The following is a 22,926-nucleotide window of genomic DNA, read 5'->3' as shown; positions in this document are numbered from 1 at the left end:
CGAAGAGAAAACAACCGTTTCGCAGCCTCCTTGCCTCGTACGGGGTGGTCAAAACCTTCCTCATCTCAGTGGTGAAGGCAACGTAAGCGTTGCAAATGTCCGACTGACTCTCCCAGACCGCTGGATCCCCAGGCACGAGCGGAACCGCTAGTAGAGTTGATAAGGTAGGCAATACGGGCTCTTTCTGAGGCGTAGGTGAGGGGCTGTTGTTCAAACACTAACGAGCATTGAGTCAAAAAATCGCCACAGGTTCCCATGTTCCCGTCATAGCGCTCTGGAGCAGGAACAAAAGGCTCTCTGATCTGGGCTGAAGGGGTAGTAAGGGCAGACACTTGATTGGTGAGTAATTGAACCTGATTAAGCAGCACCTGACTGTCCTCAGCAATCGTCTTAAACAGGGTATCATGTTGGCCAAGTAGAATGCCCTGATTGGCTATGGCAGTCCAAATTTGAGTGCACTCTGGGGTGGTATCCGAGCTACTGTCTGCTGGGTTCATGTTGGTCAGATCATACTGTTATGATTTAACTGGATAGAACCCAAATGCAGACAAGTACACCAAGCCAGAGAAGTTTTAACAGGTTTATTATAATGTTCAATAGTCCAGGTTTCCAATAAATGGGGAAGAGCAAGTCCAGGTTACAGGGAGGGTACAGATCCAGGTCAGGGCAGGTGTGGTACCGTAATGTCCTAGTGTCCGTGGTGAGTCCAAAGGAGAGGCCCGATAGTGGAGAGCAGGATGGTGGTGGCAGGAGTGAAGCGGAGGCAGGAGTCAGGTTCCAAATATCTGTGGCACAGGAGAAAAAGTAAATAAACAGTCCAAAAAACACAAGAGCGAAAACAGACAGGTTGAGTCGGCAGCGAGACTAACATGGTTGTCTTGACTATGATCTGACGATGAGTGGAAAGTTTGACCGGGTCTTAAAGGCTGAGGTGATTATGGTGAATGAGCTGCAGCTGGAACCCTGACTCCCGCACACCAGACTTCACTCCTGCAATCAAGGACAGACAGAGGGGAGGGGGAGAGCAGAGAGAGAGCTACCTAGCAGCAGTAGGCCTAACACGGAAAGGCTCTGGAGCAACGAACAGCCCTTGCTGTCTCTGCCAGGCCGGTTCCCCTCTCTCCACTGGGGTTCTCTGCCTCTAACCCTGTTACAGGGGCTGAGTCACTGGCTTGCTGGTGCTCTTTCATGCCGTCCCTAGGAGGGGTGCGTCACTTGAGTGGGTTGAGTTACTGACGTGATCTTCCTGTCTGGGTTGGCGCCCCCCCCTTGGTTTGTGCTGTGGTGGAGACCTCTGTGGGCTATACTCGGCCTTGTCTCAGGATTGTAAGTTGGTGGTTGAGGATATCCCTCTAGTGGTGCGGGGGCTGTGCTTTGGCAGAGTGGGTGGGGTTATATCCTTCCTGTTTGGCCCTGTCCGGGGGTTTCTTCGGATGGGGCCACAGTGTCTCCGGACCGCTCCTGTCTCAGCCTCCAGTATTTATGCTGCAGTAGTTTATGTGTCGGGGGGCTGGGGTTAGTTGGTTATACCTGGAGTACTTCTCCTGTCTTATCCAGTGTCCTGTGTGAATTTAAGTATGCTCTCTCTAATTCTCTCGTTCTCTCTTTCTCTCTGAGAACCTGAGCCCTAGGACCATACGTCAGGACTACCGGGCATGCTGACACCTTGCTGTCCCCAGTCCGCCTGGCCTTGCTGCTATTCCAGTTTCAACTGTTCTGCCTGCGGTTACGAAACCCCTACCTGTCCCAGACCTGCTGTTTTCAACTCTTAATGATCGGCTATGAAAAGCCAACTGAGAGACCTGAGCCCTAGGACCATACGTCGGGACTACCGGCCGTGGTGACTCCTTGCTGTCCCCAGTCCGCCTGGCCTTGCTGCTATTCCAGTTTCAACTGTTCTGCCTGCGGTTATGGAACCCCTACCTGTCCCAGACCTGCTGTTTTCAACTCTTAATGATCGGCTATGAAAAGCCAACTGAGATTTATTCCTGATTATTATTTGACCATGCTTGTCACTTATGAACATTTTTGAACATCTTGGCATGGTTCTGTTATAATCTCCACCCGGCACAGCCAGAAGAGGACTGGCCACCCCTCATAGCCTGGTTCCTCTCTAGGTTTCTTCCTAGGTTTTGGCCTTTCTAGGGAGTTTTTCCTAGCCACCGTGCTTCTACACCTGCATTACTAGCTGTTTGGGGTTTTAGGCTGGGTTTCTGTACAGCACTTCGAGATATTAGCTGATGTACGAAGGGCTATATAAAATAAAATTGATTGATTGATTGAAAGGGGCTTTTCACTCCAGACTGGGACTCATCAAAGCCAACAGCAGGTCCAGGTGAAATGGCTGGTGGCCTTCCAGCTACCACAGACCTCCTGTACTCCACCCAGTGTTGGTGTGCCTTCATCACCACCAGCATCTTCAGAGGGACCTGGGACTTCAGATGGTCCTGGGTCCTCAATGGCCACAAGGTTGGGGGGCAGCTCCTCACTGTCACTGTCATAATCTGATTCCTCACTGTCATACTCAGAATTGTCCAATCTCCAGAATTTCCACATTTGTGAGTTGTCTCCTTTTGAAAGACATTGCTAATGCTACAGCTTAGCAACAACAACACTGAATGGCTCCAAGTGAATGTCAGGGGTGACTTCATTGGCTGCTGGTGTGGTGATGCTGATGATTTGTCTCTACAAATGGTTTGTTTATATAGCAGGTTAGAATAATTAACGTGGCAGGTTAGGAGAACTAACGCATCAGGTTAGGTGAATTAACTTAGGAGGTTGAAAAGGGTTAGGCTTAGCTACAATGCTACAGTTGTCAACAACTGTTGTCCCCGATGTGACCACTAGATAGATCTGTTGTAGGCCTAGCTACTCCATCTAGCCACAATGGTAGAAACGTAAACAAACCATCTGTGGTGACAAATCATCAGTATCATAACACCGGCACGGACCACTTGTATCAATAAATCAAAATGGTTTGTGTGGTAATCATTTCTTTATTTACTATTTTATTCACATTTTCAAGTACTACTGACAAATCATGCATTCAGATTCTTGCGTAAATTGTAATGGACACATATGATGTGTATAAAATACTTTTTTGATGGTTGTACTGATTATGATGAGCTAATGCTAATCAATGCATTCTGGTTGTCACGTAAACGTCTGTCAGACCAAAGTTGTTGCAGCAAAGCGAAGGGATGGTTCACTTGTCTTTCGAGTAAACTTCCGGAAATTAATGATGGGAAGTGAATGATGGTAGATGACACACCCCCTTCCCCCTTTGCCTTCAACCTGCATACTGCAAACAAACCCAACTCATCTTGTCATATCTTCTTATCTTTGATTGACAAAGAAAAACAAACATGGCGGCGCGCACAAACGACCCACCATGGTTGGAAATTGAAGAGAACCGGCTCAAGTTGTTTTTTTGTGTGTGCCCACTGCTCATCTTCTCAAAATGTCGGCACCCGGAGAAGACACGTTTCCGAGGTGAGAAGGACAATTATGAGTTTAAGTTACGTTGGGATGCCACCGGGCCGCAAGTAAAGTCGGGAGAAGAGGAATATTGGGACAGGGACACAGAAAGGTGGATTTCTGAGTAGGAATGGAGGGGAAAAAGAGGAAGAAGAGGTCGAAGAGAATGAGGAAAGCAGAGGTTGGATTTGAATACGAGGAAGATGGCGATTTAAAATGGATATGGGGTGTTGAAGAAGATTGGTGTGAGCCGTGTGCCAGGCCGAGTTCTGCAGATGAAATGGAAGTGAATGAGGGCGAGTTAAGTGAGATGGAAGGTGTGGTGAACAGCTCGGAACCCGAGTCTGGCATCAATGCACATGATAAAGAAGAAGCTGGTCCAGTAGGAGTGACATTTTTGGAAAAAGTGGATCCTTGCCTTTTGGCGGATTCATTTGTGGTTTCAGGGCGGGTGTGAAAAGGAGTTGGGTGCAGTTGAATCAGTGAAGGTAACCTGTAGTGGACTTGTGATATTTGTGTGTGTTTCTTCTGACCAGAGGGATCGGGCCCTCCGTTTTACGCAACTTGGGTCAAGATCTGTTTCTTGCTTTGCTCTTAGGAACAGGGCACAATTGAAAGGAGTGATTTCTGGGGTAGCGTTAAGTGTGGAGGTGGAGCAATTGAACTTGAAGATTCCTGGTGTTTGTGATGCCCGCTGTTTGGTGCAACGCAGACCCTGTGGTGAGTATGGTGAGTCACTGTCAGTTCTTTTGAGTTTTGAGTCAGTCTTTACACGACAATGTCAAGTTAGGATATATTAGCTATCCTGTTTTTGTGCCGAATCCACTGCGCTGTTTCAGGTGCAACGTTTATGGTCACAACAGTTTGTAGGAGGGAGATTCCAAGATGTGGGAAGTGTGCAGGAGGGCATGGGATAGAGGATTGTGTAGTTTCAGTTGATAAAATTGTGTGTGTCAACTGTAGGGGTATCCATGTTGCTAGAGATCGGAAGTGTCCGGTGCGAGAGAGGCAGGTTGAGGTGGCTAGAGTCAGAGTAGTGCAGAAGGTGTTATATGCTGAGGCAGTGAAGAAAGTAGAGGAGGATGGGTCAAGGGTGAGGATCCCTGTGAGTAGTAGATATGTGCCAGCACAGAAGGATAGGCCAACGAGTGATATATGCTTCAGTAAGGTTGGCTTCTTAGCGTTCAAAGCAATAGTTATCAACTGTACCGCAGAAATGGAACGTAAGTCACAGAAAATAGATGTTGTGGTGGCAGCTGCAGAGAAGTATTTGGGTATACGAGATTTGACTTCAGAAGAGTTACAGGGTGTGTTGAGTGGTGGTGTACCGTCCTCCCAGGCCATTGGCATGGTGCCGGAGTAGATAGGGTCAAAGTAGTGGAATGGGGTAGTGGGTTTTTAATGAGTATAGGGTTAGTTTGAAGGGTGTTTTTATTTTAGTATTTTTTATTTTTGTGTAGAATAAAAAAAAGTATAATGTTTTTTTTTCATTTTGTATTACAAAGTATCATGGCTCTGTATTATAGTCCAGTTGGGGGCGGTATTGCAACATATTGGATGCCAACTGTCGTTAAGTTCCGAAGAAGAAGAAGAACTACCCACCGTCTGACTACCTTCGACTTTTAGAAAGTGTTTTACTCAATTATTTTGATCACTGGTGAGCTCACCTGTGATGTGATGAATTGTAAATAGTAATTGCTATTAGCTAATTAATATTATGATTTCTATCAGCCGAGAGTTGGCTAAATATGACCGCTTGTGTTAGCTCACTCTTTACTCAGTAAGCGCGAAAACAAATGTAGCCTAAATTGTCCGATTTGGATGAGAATTGTGTTATGCTGTTGCTACTTCTGTGAATGTCAGAACATTGCATCCAAAAATATACAGTTCACATTGAGGACATAATGTTGTAAAGACTGTGTTTGTGAAAAATGTTTCTCTGAAAAAACAGTGGGGCCAGCTTAAATGCTGACTGTTGTGTCAATCGTAACTAGACGTTCTAATGAAGTGTTCTAATCACACAGGTTTGAGCGTACGCTGCAGGGACCACTGTAGATGGCGTCTCAGATTATTTTTATTTCAGTTATAAACATTTCTACATATGAACAACAGTAATGATATGTATTTTTGAAGTTTACTTTTTGTGACATTTGTATCAAATGTCACATTTGCTTGCTAATTGCTAACCATTAATGTTAGCCAGCTCAGCACTAGGCAATAGCTAGCCTACTATTTCTCCCTACTAGCTAGCAACTTTCATGCTGTTCTAGCTGTTCATGGTTTTTACTTACATTTAATACACAGGCCTCGTCTATAATTTGTTTGCACTGTTGTACAAACTGTTGTTGCCCATACAATGCATGGGTGTATATTTAATGGTTTGCACACCAGTAACAGTAGCTAGGTAACTATTAGCTAACTAACCCGGTTCAAACCCTGATGCGTCATACATACAAACCTAGTATGACATAAATTTTTTCAAAGGCAATTAGCTAGAGATTTGTTGAATTGAGTTGTAAAATTTACAGAAATGCTAGGAGTAATGTAGCCTACCATTTGCTGGTTTGGATGATTGTGTTATGCTGTCGTTACTTCTGTGAATGTCTGAATATTGCTTCCAAAAGTGTCAGCACTAACTGAGGAAAGATTAACGTAACACAAGCGGTCATATTTAGCTAACTCTCGGCTGACAGAAATCACAATATGAATTAACTAATAGCAATTACTATTTACAATTTATCAAATAAACTCTAATCAAATGTTATTTGTCACATGCGCCGAATACAACAGGTGTAGACCTTACAGTGAAATGCTTCCTTACAAGCCCTTAACCAACAATGCAGTTTTAAGAAAGAATACCAAAAAAAATTACTAAAAAATACAATATAAAATAATATGAAATAAAAGTAAAACATTATTAAAGAGCAGCAGTAAAAATAACAGTAGCGAGGCTATATACAGGGGGTACCAGTACCGAGTCAATGTGCGGGGGCACCAGTTAGTCGAGGTAATTGAGGTAATATGTACATGTAGGTAGAGTTATTAAAGTGACTATGCATAGATATTAAACAGAGAGTAGCAGCAGCGTAAAAGATGGGGGGTGAGCTCACCATTGATTGAAATAATTGAGTAAAATACTTTCTAAAAATCGAAAGTAGTCTGACGATGGGTAGTTTGTGCGGGCCACCATGTTTGTTTTTTCGCATCAACCGAAGATAAGAAGAGAAGACGTTGAGTTTGGTCTGTTTGCAGTATGAATGTTGAAGGGGGTGTGTCGTCTACGATCATTCACTTCCCTTCATTCACTTCCGGAAGTTTACTTGAAAAATGAGTGAACCATTCCTTCACCTCATTATAACATCTTTGGTCTGACAGACGTTAACGTGACACCCAGAATGCATTGTATAATGTAAACAAATATGGCGTTACACATAGCTGGCAAATAGCTTAGCATTAGCTCATCCTAATCAATATAACCTTCAAAAAAGTATTTTACACACATCATAGGTGTCCATTACAATCTATGCAATAATTGGAATGCATTATATGTCACCAGTACTTGAAAACGTGAATAAACTGTAAGTACATTATGCTCCATACATACATACTCTATGCTACAGTAGAAACTTCAACACGATATACAGAAAATAAGGCACTTAATTTGATAGGAACGCACACATGTCCAAAGTGATTATTTGTAAGGAAAACAACAAAGAAGGCAATCCATTCAGAAAATGTGCCAGTTTGTGCAAGACTGCGCAAATGTCTGCATACTTGATCTGCGGAAACACTGGGGAGGTGCTTGGGCTCTCCTCGAGTCGAAGAGAGAATAAGTTTGTCCGGCTCAGTAAAGCCTCAAACATAAATTGTCCGCAACAGTGAAATGGGCTACTTCTATCTGAATTAATGAGGAGGTGGAACACACCTCAATTCAAACTGTTGTTAGAAAATGACAAATTGAAACCTATAGATAATTAGCAGGCAGTGCGTGTTAACTGTCCTGTTGCGTAACAATCACATTTTGGAACAGTGAGTGCATTCTGACATCACGTGCATAAAAAAACTCACGCTGGGGCGACCGTTAGAGATATTTGGAAGCCACGTGTGAAAAGGTTAATGTTGTACTACATTTTCTCTGTTCATTCAAACACTGAAAAAGAGTGATACTCTCAAAGGTATGCTCAATGCTCTTTTTACATACGATAGCAAGGCTCTGCACCGGTGCCATGGCCACCAAAACAACATAAAATTAGCCTTGTGCATATATCCATTTCAGGTTCTTGTGCCATCTATTACGAGACTGTGAGGCGTGTGTATCTCTCAGGTTTACCTGAGAACATAAGGGACACAATCTTGGAGAACCATTCAAAGAAGGGTCACCAAAGGAGAAAGCGGCAGTGGCGACCCGTCATTCAGGAAAAATTGCCTGTTTTGCATGTTATTTTGGCATTAATACGTGTCACATATCAGTTTGCAAACAATGTAAAAAATAATAAAAATCATTGAGTTAATAAAGCTGCATACAAACATGGTCTCTTTTTTGCTTTCTTGAGTAAGGCAGCTCCAAAATGCAGTTGTTTCAGCCTAGCTCAGTGCTTTCTGTGGTGGTGGGGCAGCCAGCGGAAAATACGGAGCGTAGGTGTTGGTAATGTTCTCTAGTTGCGCCGTGTTTGGCTCATTATTCTGTCTCTCATGGGGACACTACGTCACTGCCAAGTCTAAGGGTAGAGCTCGTAAATTCAAGCCCCTTGGGTGCTGCCATAGAGTTACATTAGAAGTGTCCAACCAAGAAGGCTCAAGGTCATTGGCCACAGATATAATGACGTTAAATCACATTATATCTACAGTAGCTTTGATTGGACTGATCATGTCAACATCATACTTTCAAAATCTTAGCTAGCAGTTATCATCATGAATCAAGTCGACAATCTACTGGCAAATCCTTTTTAATCCTTGTCATATGAAGATAAATAATGAAGATAAATTATAGATAAAACGTATCGGTGCTCATCGGCCATTAGACATAAACAAGTAGGAAATCGCAAATTCAACAATGAGTGGTTTGGAAGGAATCAGTGGCTAACTGCAAGCATTGCAAAGCAATCACTAGCCCGCTATTCGGTAGAGTGGCTGTGTGGTCCCAAATCTGGGATTAAGGGTCTCTTTTCCCAGTTTAAAATTATAAACATTCAACATTGGCCATGCTGTCAATGAAGCATGATTTGTGACGCGCTCAAAACAACTGTTAACTCAGAACTGCGAAAACTTGACTTTAGTGAGTTCAAGACAACTGGGAACTCGGGAAAAAACGAGCTCTGACTGGAAAAATACGTTTTGAACCCGGGCCTCTTTCTAGAGCTATGACCTGAAGATCACTAACGTCATCATGATTTGACCTTGTTATTTTCTGAGTTCCCAGTTGTCTTGAAAGCACCATAAATCCAGAGAATGCCAGACTTTGATGACAGAATTTGCCCAGGAAGGACCACTGCGCCACCTTCCTGTTCAAGTCAGCACAGCACAACAAGGTGAGTCCAAAAATGTGTTGTATGCTGCTGCATAAATGATGTAATATGCCAGGGAGATATGTATACGGTACCTAAGAAAGTAATACTATATGCATGTTGTGTAGTAAGCTGTTGGTAGCCCATGTGCCTCACCCTAATAATTTAGTATATTTTCCCCTTAATTTCGCATACTGTTCTGACATGGTGGTGCACATGTAGCCTGTAACCTGTTTTAGAGAAATGTAGTCATCGAATATTCTAAAAGCTTTCATTGTCTGCTTATATGCCCCCTTTATTTATCCTATGGTTCTGACTTGGTGTACAGGGAGAACACTGTAAGAACGGCCCATGTTCTGAATTCTGTCGATGTACATTTCAAAAGTCCTAGCTCGCTCATTAATGCTGAATCGAAATTACGGATTGCCTCTTATCTTCTTGTCGTCCCCTTATGCCATAGTTTGTACATCTCAATTGTCATTAGAAACCACATTTTGTTTAAGCAAGTCAGCCATATCAGCTATGTTTTTTTAAAAGGCAGTAAATGAGGCTGAATGATCTGTTTCGCTGCCAGACACTAGTTATATTATTCCTGTATTAGTCCTGGTCCTTGGAATACAAAGTGCATAAATGGCCCTATTACATATTTGAAGTTATATATTTGAGTCTAGTAAAGTAGTGTCACGATCGTCGAAAGGAGGAGACCAAAGCGCAGCGTGTTGAGCGAACATCGTAGACTTTATTATAAAGAAACCACGATCAAAACAACAAACCAAATATGACGAAAGTGAAGTCCAATACTGATAATGACTAACAGCAACAAGGAAACAAAAACCCACAAAACCAAGGTGAAACCACACAGTATAAATATGGCTCCCAATCAGAGATAACGAGCCGAACAGCTGACACTCGTTACCTCCGATTGGGAGTCATCTGACTAATCAACATCAAAACCAAACATAGAAATGAAACAACTAGATCCCACATAGAAAATACACCCAAATGAAAATGACAACCCTGGCTCACTACTAAAAGTCCCGGAGCCAGAACGTCACAGTACCCCCCCCTAAAGGCGCGGACTGCGACCGCGCCTCACAACCCCACAATAGGGGAGGGCTGGGTGGGTGTTGCTCCCCGGAGGCGGTTCCGGCTCCGGGCTTGACCACCACCCCACTATAGTTACTACCCGCTTTCTTAACCTCCTCCCAATGACCACCCTCCACTTAAACCCACCTGGATTAAGGGGCAGCACCGGACTAAGAGGCAGCACCAGGCTAAGGGACAGCACCGGACTAAGGGGCAGCACTGGACTAAGGGGCAGCACTGGACTAAGGGGCAGCACCTGACTAAATGGCGGATCCTGGCTGGCTGGCTCTGGCGGATCCTGGCTGGACGGCTCTGGCGGATCCTGGCTGGACGGCTCTGGCGGATCCTGGCTGGACGGCTCATGGCTGGCTGACGGATCTGGCTGCTCATGGCTGGCTGACGGATCTGGCTGCTCATGGCTGGCTGACGGATCTGGCTGCTCATGGCTGGCTGACGGATCTGGCTGATCCCGTCTGGCGGAAGGCTCTGGCTGCTCCTGTCTGGCGGAAGGCTCTGGCTGATCCGGTCTGACGGAAGGCTCTGGCTGCTCCTGTCTGGCGGAAGGCTCTGGCTGATCCTGTCTGGCGGAAGGCTCTGGCTGATCCTGTCTGGCGGAAGGCTCTGGCTGATCCTGTCTGGCGGAAGGCTCTGGCTGATCCTGTCTGGCGGAGAGCTCTAGCGGCTCCCGGTCTGGCGGACGGCTCTGAAGGCTCATGGCAGACGGGCGGCTTTGCAGGCTCAGTACAGACGGGCAGTTCAGACGGGCGTTGGGCAGACGGACAGTTCAGACGGGCGTTGGGCAGACGGGCAGTTCAGGCGCCGTTGGGCAGACGGGCAGTTCAGACGGCGTTGGGCAGACGGACAGTTCAGGCGCCGTTGGGCAGACGGGCAGTTCAGACGGCGTTGGGCAGACGGACAGTTCAGACGGCGTTGGGCAGACGGGCAGTTCAGGCGCCGTTGGGCAGACGGGCAGTTCAGACGGCGTTGGGCAGACGGACAGTTCAGGCGCCGTTGGGCAGACGGGCAGTTCAGACGGCGTTGGGCAGACGGACAGTTCAGGCCCCGTTGGGCAGACGGCAGACTCTGGCCGTCTGAGGCGCACCGTAGGCCTGGTGCGTGGTGCCGGAACTGGAGGTACCGGGCTGAGGACACGCATCTCAGGGCTAGTGCGGGGAGAAGCAACAGGGCATGCTTGGCCCTGGGGGACGCACCGTAGGCCTGATGCGTGGTGCCGGAACTGGAGGTACCGGGCTGAGGACACGCATCTCAGGGCTAGTGCGGGAAGCAGCAACAGGGCATGCTTGGCCCTGGGGACGCACATAAGGCCTAGTGCGGAGAGCAGCAACAGGGCATGCTGGACCCTGGGGACGCACATAAGGCCTAGTGCGGAGAGCAGGAACAGGCCGGGCTGGGCTGGCGACGCGCACCGTATCCCTGGTGCGAGAGGCCGGAACAGGCCGGGCCGGGCTGGCGAAGCGCACCGTATCCCTGGTGCGTGGAGTAGGAACAGGCCGGGCTGGGCTGGCGACGCGCACCGTATCCCTGGTGCGAGTGGCCGGAACAGGCCGGGCCGGGCTGGCGAAGCGCACCGTATCCCTGGTGCGTGGAGTAGGAACAGGCCGGGCTGAGCTGGCGACGCGCACCGTATCCCTGGTGCGAGTGGCCGGAACAGGCCGGGCCGGGCTGGCGAAGCGCACCCTATCCCTGGTGCTTGGAGTAGGAACAGGCCGGTCCGTACCGGGAACACACACCACTGGCCTCAACCGAGGATCAGGAACGGGCCGGACCGGACTGGCAACACACATCAGTCTTTCACGCCGTGCCACAAACACTTCCCTCCCTCTACTCGCCAATGGCTCCCGTACTCCGTTAGCCTTCTCTCCTTTTCTCCCTGTGGCAGCCTCCTGCTGCCCAGCCGCCCAAGCCATGTGCCCCCCCCAAAAAATGTTTTGGGGTTGCCTCCCGTCCTTCCGACGATGGCCCTGCCGATGCCGTTGCTCCTCTCGCCGTCGCCTCTCCACCGTCTCGCTCCATGGTCGGCGATCCATACCATCCAGGATCTCCTCCCAAGTCCAGGACCCTTTACCGTCCAACAGTTCCTCCCATGTCCAGACCCTTTGCTCCTGGACGCGCTGCTTGGTCCTTTTGTGGTGGGTTTTTCTGTCACGATCGTCGAAAGGAGGAGACCAAAGCGCAGCGTGTTGAGCGAACATCGTAGACTTTATTATAAAGAAACCACGATCAAAACAACAAACCAAATATGACGAAAGTGAAGTCCAATACTGATAATGACTAACAGCAACAAGGAAACAAAAACCCACAAAACCAAGGTGAAACCACACAGTATAAATATGGCTCCCAATCAGAGATAACGAGCCGAACAGCTGACACTCGTTACCTCCGATTGGGAGTCATCTGACTAATCAACATTAAAACCAAACATAGAAATGAAACAACTAGATCCCACATAGAAAATACACCCAAATGAAAATGACAACCCTGGCTCACTACTAAAAGTCCCGGAGCCAGAACGTCACAAGTAGAATGAAAACAGACGGTTGAATTCCACCCACCTGGTTCAGAGTGGCTGCTAAAGCCCCCGTAGTTCCATTAATCACAGATGGTTGTACTTTGTTGGAACACTAATTGCCTCTGTATCAGAACTGCATTGACTGTTTTACTAATAATAACAGTAATCATGAGCTTGGTACGTGTTTTGGCAAAAATTTGGTTTCCTACTCTAGTTCACATGCCCGTAGCTATGTGCACTGATAGTATCACATGCAAAACTTGTAGCATATCTCGTTTGATTATAAGGACCTTTGGGTAGGTGTTTGTGGTCGATACATCGAGTGCATGTAGCCAAAGGCATGCGGAACCTCTTTCAACCAGGTCGATGAAATTCAACTATTGTTTTCACAATAGACCAATAATACCAATAATCTCAGTAATTTCACAAGATATCAAAAACTGTTTGGGGGAACTACAATCAAGGTTAGTGATACATTTCATAGGTATCCCTTTATTAATGTTCATTCTGGGGTTGGTGGGGTTAAGTTCAGATTTTATATGAATTATATGAATATGCATGACTTGAGACTTGTGCATTTGTTTACTGTGTTCTATTGGGTCTAGATGCTTCTATTAGGTCGTTTGCAGTGGATGAGAGAGAGGAATTATTTGGAGTGGAGTTAATGTGGACCGGATGAGCGGTGAGGAGGATGGACTGCAAAACGGCAAACCATTGTGGTTTGTCAAGCCCCCCTACAGATCCGCTTGGTGAGGGATCCTAGCTACTCGGCGAGCCACAACAACTGGATCATGTCTGTGGAGTTTTCATCAAGGCAACCTATATACCACAGACCCCTCAACCCTCAACACTATAGCACCCCCAATGGAGGCTCGCCCTGGGCCAAGCTGGATGACTCCTGATTCTTTTGAACACACTTTTGTTGATCTTTGAATTTTGAATAGACTCATTCATATTCCTCAAAATGACCCATATATTAACTAATGTAAGCAGGTAAGCACCACATTCAAAATTCAAAGAATCGAGCAGTGTGCTGGCAGGAGTCATCCAGCTTGGCCCAGGGCTAGTCTCCATGGGGGTTACTTTAGTTTCAGGCCCTGCTTAATTTAAATGCAGATGCTATTGCCTGCCTTTTCCTGCTCTACTGAAATTAAGTGTCATCCTTCAAGAAGTGTATTTGTGTTTTATTCAAGTAACCAAGAGTTGTTTTAGTACAGCAATGTTGTGAGATGCTGGGAAAACTTTGATAGTGGTGCTTGAATTTTATTTCTGAAAAGGTGTAGGAACCCTGATGTGTGATTATTACTAATAAAAACAAATAACTAAAAGTAATGTATTCATTCATTCATTCCTAATTCACTGTAATTCATTCATTTAATAATGAATGGTGTTTTTAATATACCGGTCACAGCCACTAAGGCAAGCTATCAATGACTAGCATTAGCATTCAGGGGGGCGAATAAGCATGCGCAACCTTGAGGAAGTGCACAGACATTTACTGACTATTTATGGGAGAGACATGGACAGATGTGAATGGAGATGTATTGCAACTGACGTCAAAGGCTTGCACTGGAATTTCAAGATGTGTCCTGGTAAGTGGGTGGATGTGTGTGGTAGTTTCTGGGGATTTACTGAACCGTTTCCGGACACATACATGTCCGTGCACATCCTCGCACAAAACTGGTCCGTCATCTGAGATTTACAGGACGTGTGCAGGGCCGAACACTGCTGGACACGTGCCCTCAAATTTCCAGAAACGGTACGTTTTCGGACATGTGCACCGGAGTGTTCGACCAGTGAATGTGCCTTTTCATGCGGTGTTACGTGTTCATGATAAGAGTAATTTCATTCCCTTTGATGAGATAATGGTATTTGAACCCTGGGCTAACTGTGTCCCTGGTCACTTAAGTCTTGACAATAATGAGCCATTCATCACATTGGTTATACTGTAAACAAAGCAGAGATTTTAGTTGCTCATATGGCTGGAAGTCCTCTCATTCTTGCTTACATAATACACACATATCACACAACTCCAACTTTGTAACCTTTAGATCTTGTTTCTGAAGTGGGACTGATAAATCCCCAGCATTGGAGGCACAAGTTGTGTATGTATGTGTGTGTGTGTGTATGTGTGTTTGTGTGCCGCGAGGTGTGTTTGCCGTGAGCTGTTTGCATGTGTTTGGTGTGTGTGCGTGCATTCGTCACCTGACTGCATTAATTGAGCTGGAAAGCTGCCCACCGTCCTGATTGGCCCTCACTCTCCTCTCACAGTCCTTGGTCAGTGTGTGGCCGCAGTTCCATGGGTCCCGCAGGCTATTGTTTAGACAGCTATTCAGCACTGTAATTGGTTCCGTCTCCCTACGACCGTGAGTCATGTGGCCTTGACCTCCGGTGCTTACCTCCCATATAGCTGAAACCGTCCACCACTAAGGACAAGTCACTCCCCATCAGTGCTCACTGTGCTGGATACTCTCCAAATTGGCAGGGGCAAGTCCAAGCTCTTTCGGTATAGTTGGAGGTTATACAGTGGTCACATTTAAAAACAATACAAATTCACACGAGGTCAGTGTTTGACAAGGAGGCTTCGGGGTGGTATTAAATGCAAATGTGATATAGACACAAATAAATGTTAGACTGGAATGTATTTAAGGTATGTGTGATGTAAGCTCATTGTTTTTATTATTTTGACCTGTTATATGTTTTTTTTTCCTTTTCTTTTTTCTTTCAACTCCAATTGAAAAGTCATGCAAAGTATTACATTTTTCATAATTCATCTGTTTTCTTGTGTGTCGGGAATATTAAAAAGTTAGTGGTTAATGATGGATTGATTTAGTCGCTATGACTTTTGGATTATATGCAGAAACATGCAGTTACTTGACATTCCAAACAATACTTGACGTTGAAAATTGCCCATCAGCTAACTACTTGCAGGAAACACCCTAAACGGCCTTGGATGGCGAGAGAGAAAACATCGCTCCCCCCAGATGTCTTGGGCTGGAGTATAGCAATTAAAATAATTTAGTCCTGTGCTAGCCTAAGGACACACACACACTACGCTGTGTGCTCTGCTCAGGCAATATATTCACACAACTGTGTGAATACATTATATGTGCAGAATGCAAAACAAATGCTGGCCACCACAGTTTGTTATAATCTATTGTACCGTACTTCTATCACAGAATGGCCCTGAGAGTGAGGAGGTTGGAAGGAGTGAAAAAATAGAGGCTGGGGGTGTCTACTTTTTCTCTCTTCATTATAATACCACTTAATATTGCTTTTTTTTCAGAGGCCAAATAGCCCCTGCTCTGAATTCCCCAGCGTGATGCAGGAAATGAACCATCGCAAATGACATCCGTCAGAATTATAAACATTTATCACAATGTAACAAATACAGAATACATTTAGCACACAGTACACAAATATATCCCATTTCATTACTGGTTTAACTATCAGTTTTTATGATTGTATTGAATGTTGATCATTCAAAGATTTTTGTGTTAATGAAGCTTGATAGTGCAGGTTCTTCTCGCAGAATCTGTTTAGCATATTACATGAAGTGGAACATAAGTCCCGAACTAATGACCTGTTAAAAAAGCAAAGGGTCGTGTTCAGTGCAATCCACAATCCACTTCGATTTTCATTAATCCCCTTTGGAAATGCCGGGTTTCAGCACCATTTGATATGTGTATTTCAATTAATCACTGAAGTATGTTTTGTTTGTAGATTTATTCCCTATTGTTTACAATACTAAATTAAATGAAAATGTTTGAAAAATGGCAGCAGTTGCTCATATTTCTATACAAAACAGAGTTTGCTCAGGCTTCTGGCAGGGTTCTTCCCATGTAGGCTTTGCTGTAGCCTTATTATCTTCAGGTGATTCTCTCAGAAGCCATTGATGTTGCTGTAGGCTGTGGTTTTGAAACATCAGAATCTGCATTACTAGCTCTGTTTCTTTAATGTTCTAACAATTCTTCATGTGACATAGTCACCACAGAAAATATTTTAAAACAGGAAGATACTACCAGAACTCGGCCAATAAGAACAGTCATTTCCTGGTTGCTAAAATTGTAATAGTTCGCTTAATTTCAATTTATGAGACAAAACAAGTAAGTATAGTGTAGAGAATCATTGTAACGTCTAAACCGCTGTGAAATATATTTTCCATAACCAAAAATATTGTATTTTCAGCTGTTTGAAGTTGGTGTACAAAACCGAAAGTAAAAGAAGCTAAAACAAAACTTAAGAACGGGAAGCATATAAATAGCGCACATAGAACAGATTTACCGCTTCTTAGACTTGCTTTCAATGAGAAGGACAGATCTATAACACACATTTCTATGTGAATTTGGTCATATTGCAGCTTTATTTATTCTGTGTGAAGGGTCCTCCTGTGGTTATCAGGTTTACGGAGTGAGACCTGACTCTGCTGTGCTGAGCAGAGCCACATCCCTCTCCCATTAACATTAGCCTACTGATCCTCAGGGTGGGATTCCAACACGATCCAACGCGGGGCCTGGGAATTCTCCAGCCATCAGAAAAACTGCCCTTTGCTGAAGGTGAGGCTAAAATTCATATTGCTCCTCCGACTTTAATCTCGCGCCTGTCAGCGAGCCAGTTTAATTATGACTGATGCGGGGGGTGCGTAAAGATTAACACTCCGCTTTTCAATTAAGAGCCCAAAAGTCATTACACATGCGATGCAGAGGCCACCCCGCCACCCCCTCCTCCCTCCCTGTCTTTTAGTTTCATCATATTCAAAACAGGACCTTGAGGCAGCGAGAGAGGGAACACTCGACCGCATCCATTTCCACTCCTTAATGGTTCGTTTCAAAGTTCAGCAGTGAGCTATACAGATGTAGGATCTGAATTTGATCACCCTGTTGCAGGAAAAAAAAAAAAACGTGTAGTGTATCTGATGATTTAAAAGGCTTCTGAAGTTTGTAATTTCCACTTTGAAATGTTCCCTTACGAAAAATGTGTTAACCCCTGCAAAAATGTCCATTAATCATAATCCACATAATAATTCACATTTCCTGTTGCTGCAGGATTATTTTCCTGCTGTAGAAAACTGGCTCAAAATAAGATCCTATATCTGTAACTTGAGTCTCGACAGAGCAACTGTTTTTGCCATCATCATGCTGGCTATGAGGCCACCACTCGGGGGAAAGTTAGCGAGATGTGGGAGGACGAGAGAAACAGTGAGCGGCTATGTTTCCTCATTCTATCAAACTATCCAGGGAAATAAGGCAAGGTGCCTGAGGATTAGTCAAAGAGGATTTAACTGCAGGGAAACAATAAGGGTTCACACAATTAAAATGGCTTTATAAGACAATTATTATGGGGCATTAGACTTTATAAGTCAAATGCCTCTTCACATAAACACATATTTGCCTGCGAAATTGCCATCCTTGTTCTTAAATGGTCTTTCGTGTGACTCACCGAGGTCAGGTTGTCATAATAAGTGGGTTAGAGGTGATCTCAGCCGCTAATTGCTTGCCACATGGCATTGTTATTTCTACTAATTGCATGCTGTGATTTAATAATGGGCTCCCCTGCCTTGGAGAATTTTAATCTGTGATGTATTAGGTGCCCAGATCGAGTTGCATAAGGAAAGGAAACCCATGGGTAAAACAAGGTCACAAACCATTGCAGATTTCCAACACTAACTGCACACAAGAGTAGAAATATATGTATTTGCCATGATCACTCAACTGTGTGGGGATACGAAATCCTGTTCATTCCATTGTTTACAGTATTAGATTGTAGTCATTCAATAGTGATTCAATGGCTCAGTCAGAAGGAGTGTGGAGGTTGAAACACCTCCATTACATTCCTGCATGGAACATATTGAGTTCTGGTACAAGGTACCTTGTAAAAGCTCCTCTGTAAAATATTTTATCTTATCAATGTTATGTAAAACAGGCGCTTAACATGCTTGCCTGTTTCTCCAATTGGCAATTTTGCTGCTGTCTTGGGCACCACCTTATATGTTACTGAGATACTAGGAATATACGCTAAATGCATAACTCAGATGTTGACTGATGTTCCCTATGCAGCACCATTAAATAAAATGATGCTTTAATGCAAATTCAATGGCGCCATATTTAATATTAATTCCACAGTTATTGCGTCTGGAAGCTTTGTTGCGAGCTCCAGAAAGATATTGCTTGAATTATTCAATTAATTTTTAAAAAAATGAAATCTACAGTTGCCTCATTCCCACTCTTTGATTCTGAGGAGATTGCTCTGACTCCCTCCAAGGTTGTTAATTATTTTTTGCAGTCATGAGAAGGACCATTTGTTATGGTTGTTTTTTCCATTCTCCTTCCGATATTTATCCTTTTCCTGGTTTGGTTTGGAGAGCGAGGAGGGAGATGCTGGGAGGGCTATAGCAAATATGGGTAGCATTTTAGTTTACAGTGCTGAAATAAAAGAGTAATGTCCGGAAAGTACCAGGAAATAGGAAAATAAGACGACAACAACCATTTAAGAACACGGTAATTACCCATTAATAGTTTGATTGAAGCTGCTAATTACTGATATAAAGAGTGATGAATTATCCTGGTTGTTATGTACAGTAGGAACAAATATTTGTTACTGAAGAACTATAATAATAATAATAATAATATGCCATTTAGCAGACGCTTTTATCCAACGCGACTTACAGTCATGCGTGCATACATTTTTCTGTATGGGTGGTCCCGGGGATCGAACCCACTACCTTGGCGTTACAAGCGCCGTGCTCTACCAGCTGAGCTACAGAGGACCAACTATCTATAATAGAGGCTATAGTTATTAAGAATGTACTTGGAACATTAGAAAGGCTGTTCATTTAAGAGAAACATTTGAGAAACTACATCTTGTAGCTGGGTAGTTACCTTGTCATTGCCGTCTTATTTCACTCTATTTAAAGGTGCAATATGCAGAAATCACTTCGCCATTTCCTGGTTGTTAAAATTCTAATAGTTCGCCTAATTTCAGTTTATGTGACAAAACAAGAAGTCATTGTGTAGAGAATCATTGTACCATCTAAACCGCTGTGAAATATATTTTCCATAACCAAACATATTTCATGTTCAGATGTTTGAAGCTGGTGTACAAAACCAAAAGTAAAAGACACAAAAACAATACTTAGGAACGGGAAGCATAGAAATAGCACACATAGAACAGATCTCCAGCTTCTTAGACTTGCTTTAAATGCAAATGACTAACATTTCTATGTGAATTTGGTCAGGTAGCCCAAAAAGTTACATATTGCAGCTTTAAGTCAATATTATGTACCTTACCTGTTGCTTCATGTTTAGTTTAACCATATTTTCAGTGTACCTACGGTGCCTAGACACTGTATACTAAAGCAACGCTTTGTTCCCCTGTTACCGTGTAAATTACTATTACTTTCTTACTACTTTCTATAGCTAGAAGACTCCTGATATCTCCAGGAGTGATAATTTTAGTATAATTTTTGTCTTTATCATTTGTTGTCTAGTACTGTCTTTTTGCTAAATAGGTCTAATTTAAGTGCAGCCTGTCTTCCCAGTGGCCTACTTGGTGTGTGAACCGCTGACTGCTAATAACTTGCAGCTAATTGTTCAAATCAAAATCAAATCAAATTTTATTGGTCGCATACAGATATTTAGCGGGTGTAGCGAAATGCTTGACACATCAACCAGGATTAAGGGGCAAGGCAATTTGTGACTGTTGTTGTTTTGGCAATCAGTGGCTGTTTTGGAGGGGGTGATTTCTCCTCTCCTAGGCAATCAGCAATTAGTACCAGGAGGTGTGCTCTTCATCTTTGCAAGGCAATTAGCAATTAGTATTAGTACTTCAGTCTCCCCTGTTTTCTCAGCGGCCGCTGTAAGCGGCGGCGGTCTCGTCGCCAAAACCAAGACCGTTCTGCCGAGTTATTCAGCGGAGTTAAGAGAGAAAGGCTCCACACCCCTCTCTCACTTGAGTATCTTACCTAATTATTTTCACATCATCTCATTTTGCTCATTTGTGGCTTTGGCAACTATGTGTGTGTTTTCTATAACTGTTTGCTCCGCTCCCTGTAGGCTTTACAGACCCTCCCCACCCCTTGGCAGCAACCCTTCTAATTTAGTGTACCCTGCGCGCACAACCCATGTGGAATTCCTGGTCTCTCGCATTGTTTGGAACTGCGGATCTGCGGTCAAGAATGCCAAGTTCATCTCAGCCTATGCTGCTCTTCAGTCCCTTAGCTTTTTGGCTCTGAGACATGGATCACCCCAGAGAACACTGCTACTCCAGCTGCTCTCTCTTCATCTGCCTACGTTTTCTCTCATAGCATACAGTGGATTTTCTATTTTCGCCCTCTCTCACCTGTCTATCTCCTCATTTGATTTCCATGCTGTCACTGTCACTTGTCCAATCAAGCTTAACATTGTTGACATCTATCGCTCACCAGGTGTCCTTGGAGAGTTCCTCAATGAGCTTGACACCTTATAAGCTCATTTCCTGATGATGGCTCACCGCTCTTCGTACTTGGCGACTTTAACCTCCAGTTCTAGGCCCTCTTCTCTCTATACACCAAGTCAATCGGTTCTGTCATATCCTCACATGGTCGTCCTATCATTGCTATGAGGATGACACTACTATTCTCCTTCCCCCCTTCTGACACTCAGGTGGTGACACGCATCTCTTGGCAGATATCTCAGCTTGGATGTCGGCCCCCCACCTCAACCTCGACCAGATGGAGCTGCTCTTCCTCCAGGAGAAGGCCTGCCCACTCCAGGTCCTCTCCATCATGGTATCCCCCTCCCAGAGTGCAAAGAACCTTGGCGTAATCCTGGATATCACCCTGTCATTATCTGGAACATTAAATCAGTGACTTGCTCCTGTAGGTTCATGCTCTACAACATCCGTAGAGTATGACCCTACCTCACAGAGGAAGCAGCCCGGTCCTAATCCAGGTGCTTCTCATCTCCTGTCTGGACTACTGCAACTCGCTGTTGGCTAGACTCCTCGTTTGTGCCATCAAACCCCTGCAACTTAACCAGAACGCTGCAGCCCGCCTGGTGTTCAACCTTCTCCCATGTCACCCTACTCCTCTGCACACTCCACTGGCTTCCAGTCGAAGCTTGCATCCACTACAAGACCATGGTACTTTCCTACGGAGCATCAAGAGGAACTGCCCCTCCCTACCTTCAGGCTATGCTCAAACCCTACACCCCAACCCGAGCACTCCGTTCTGCCACCTCTGGTCTCCTGGCTCCCACTCAGCACAGTCCAAGCTCTTCTTTGTTCTGGCACCCCAATGGTGGAACCAGCTTCCCCCTGAAGCTAGGACAGCAGAGTCCCTGCCCATCTTCCAAAAACATCTGAAACCCTATCTAGGACAGCAGAGTCCCCCCCCCCCCAAAAAAAACAACAACAACAACATTATTCACTCTCTACTCACTCTCTTGTCTGCTAAATGACTTTCACCATATTCTCTGTGTACCTTACTGTTACTTCCTGTGTAGTTTAACCCCCTAGAGTCGATTGAATATAAGTTACATTAACAAATCCCCATCAAAATCCGTCAGATTAAGTTTTTTTGCATTGGATGCATCTCAATCCACCACTCTATGGAAAGGGGAGATGCTCACGAACTTGATGGTGTTCTCCGTTTTGCTCTACGACCCCCATAAGTGTCACGGGACTCGTCTGAAGGTAACCTGTACCGGTTTTAAAAAACAAATTGAAGTATGAAGGTAGTTTTGTAACTACCCAAAAAGGGGTGTTAAATATGTATAAAAATATATATACAGTACCAGTCAAATGTTTGGACACACCTACTCATTCAAGGGTTTTTCTTTATTTTTACTATGTTCTACATTGTAGAATAATAGTGAAGACATCAAAACTATGAAATAACAAATTTGGAATCATGTAGTAACCCAAAAAGTGTTAAACAAATCAACATTTTTATATTTGAGTAGCCATCCTTTGCCTTGATGACAGCTGGTACTGTATATGTAGTTTAACTTGTTTGTCACATGTAAGCTACTGAACTGAAAGTGAAATTGAACAAGGCTATTAGCTAGCTATCTAAGTTGCATTACAGAGAGCACAAATTGATTAATATCCAAAGTACAGGTTAGTCAGAATAACAATCATAACAATCAGAATTTGTACATTTTAACTACACCTATCAAGGTTCAGGTAAGCTCTGTCTTTCTGATGTCAAGTGTGTAGTTAGTTTAGCTAGTTGCTTTCTGCATGATAACCTTGCATGGCTAGAAAAACCCTGAATGAGGCAGAATTTAAGGATAACACAGCTAGCTAGTTAATGGGGCTACTAGCTCGTTAGCTAGCCAGCTACAGTCAACT

The sequence above is a fragment of the Coregonus clupeaformis genome, chromosome 19 (assembly GCF_020615455.1).
Source record: "Coregonus clupeaformis isolate EN_2021a chromosome 19, ASM2061545v1, whole genome shotgun sequence".
In the NCBI taxonomy this organism is placed as follows: domain Eukaryota; kingdom Metazoa; phylum Chordata; class Actinopteri; order Salmoniformes; family Salmonidae; genus Coregonus; species Coregonus clupeaformis.
Note: the sequence above shows the minus strand (reverse complement) of the source record.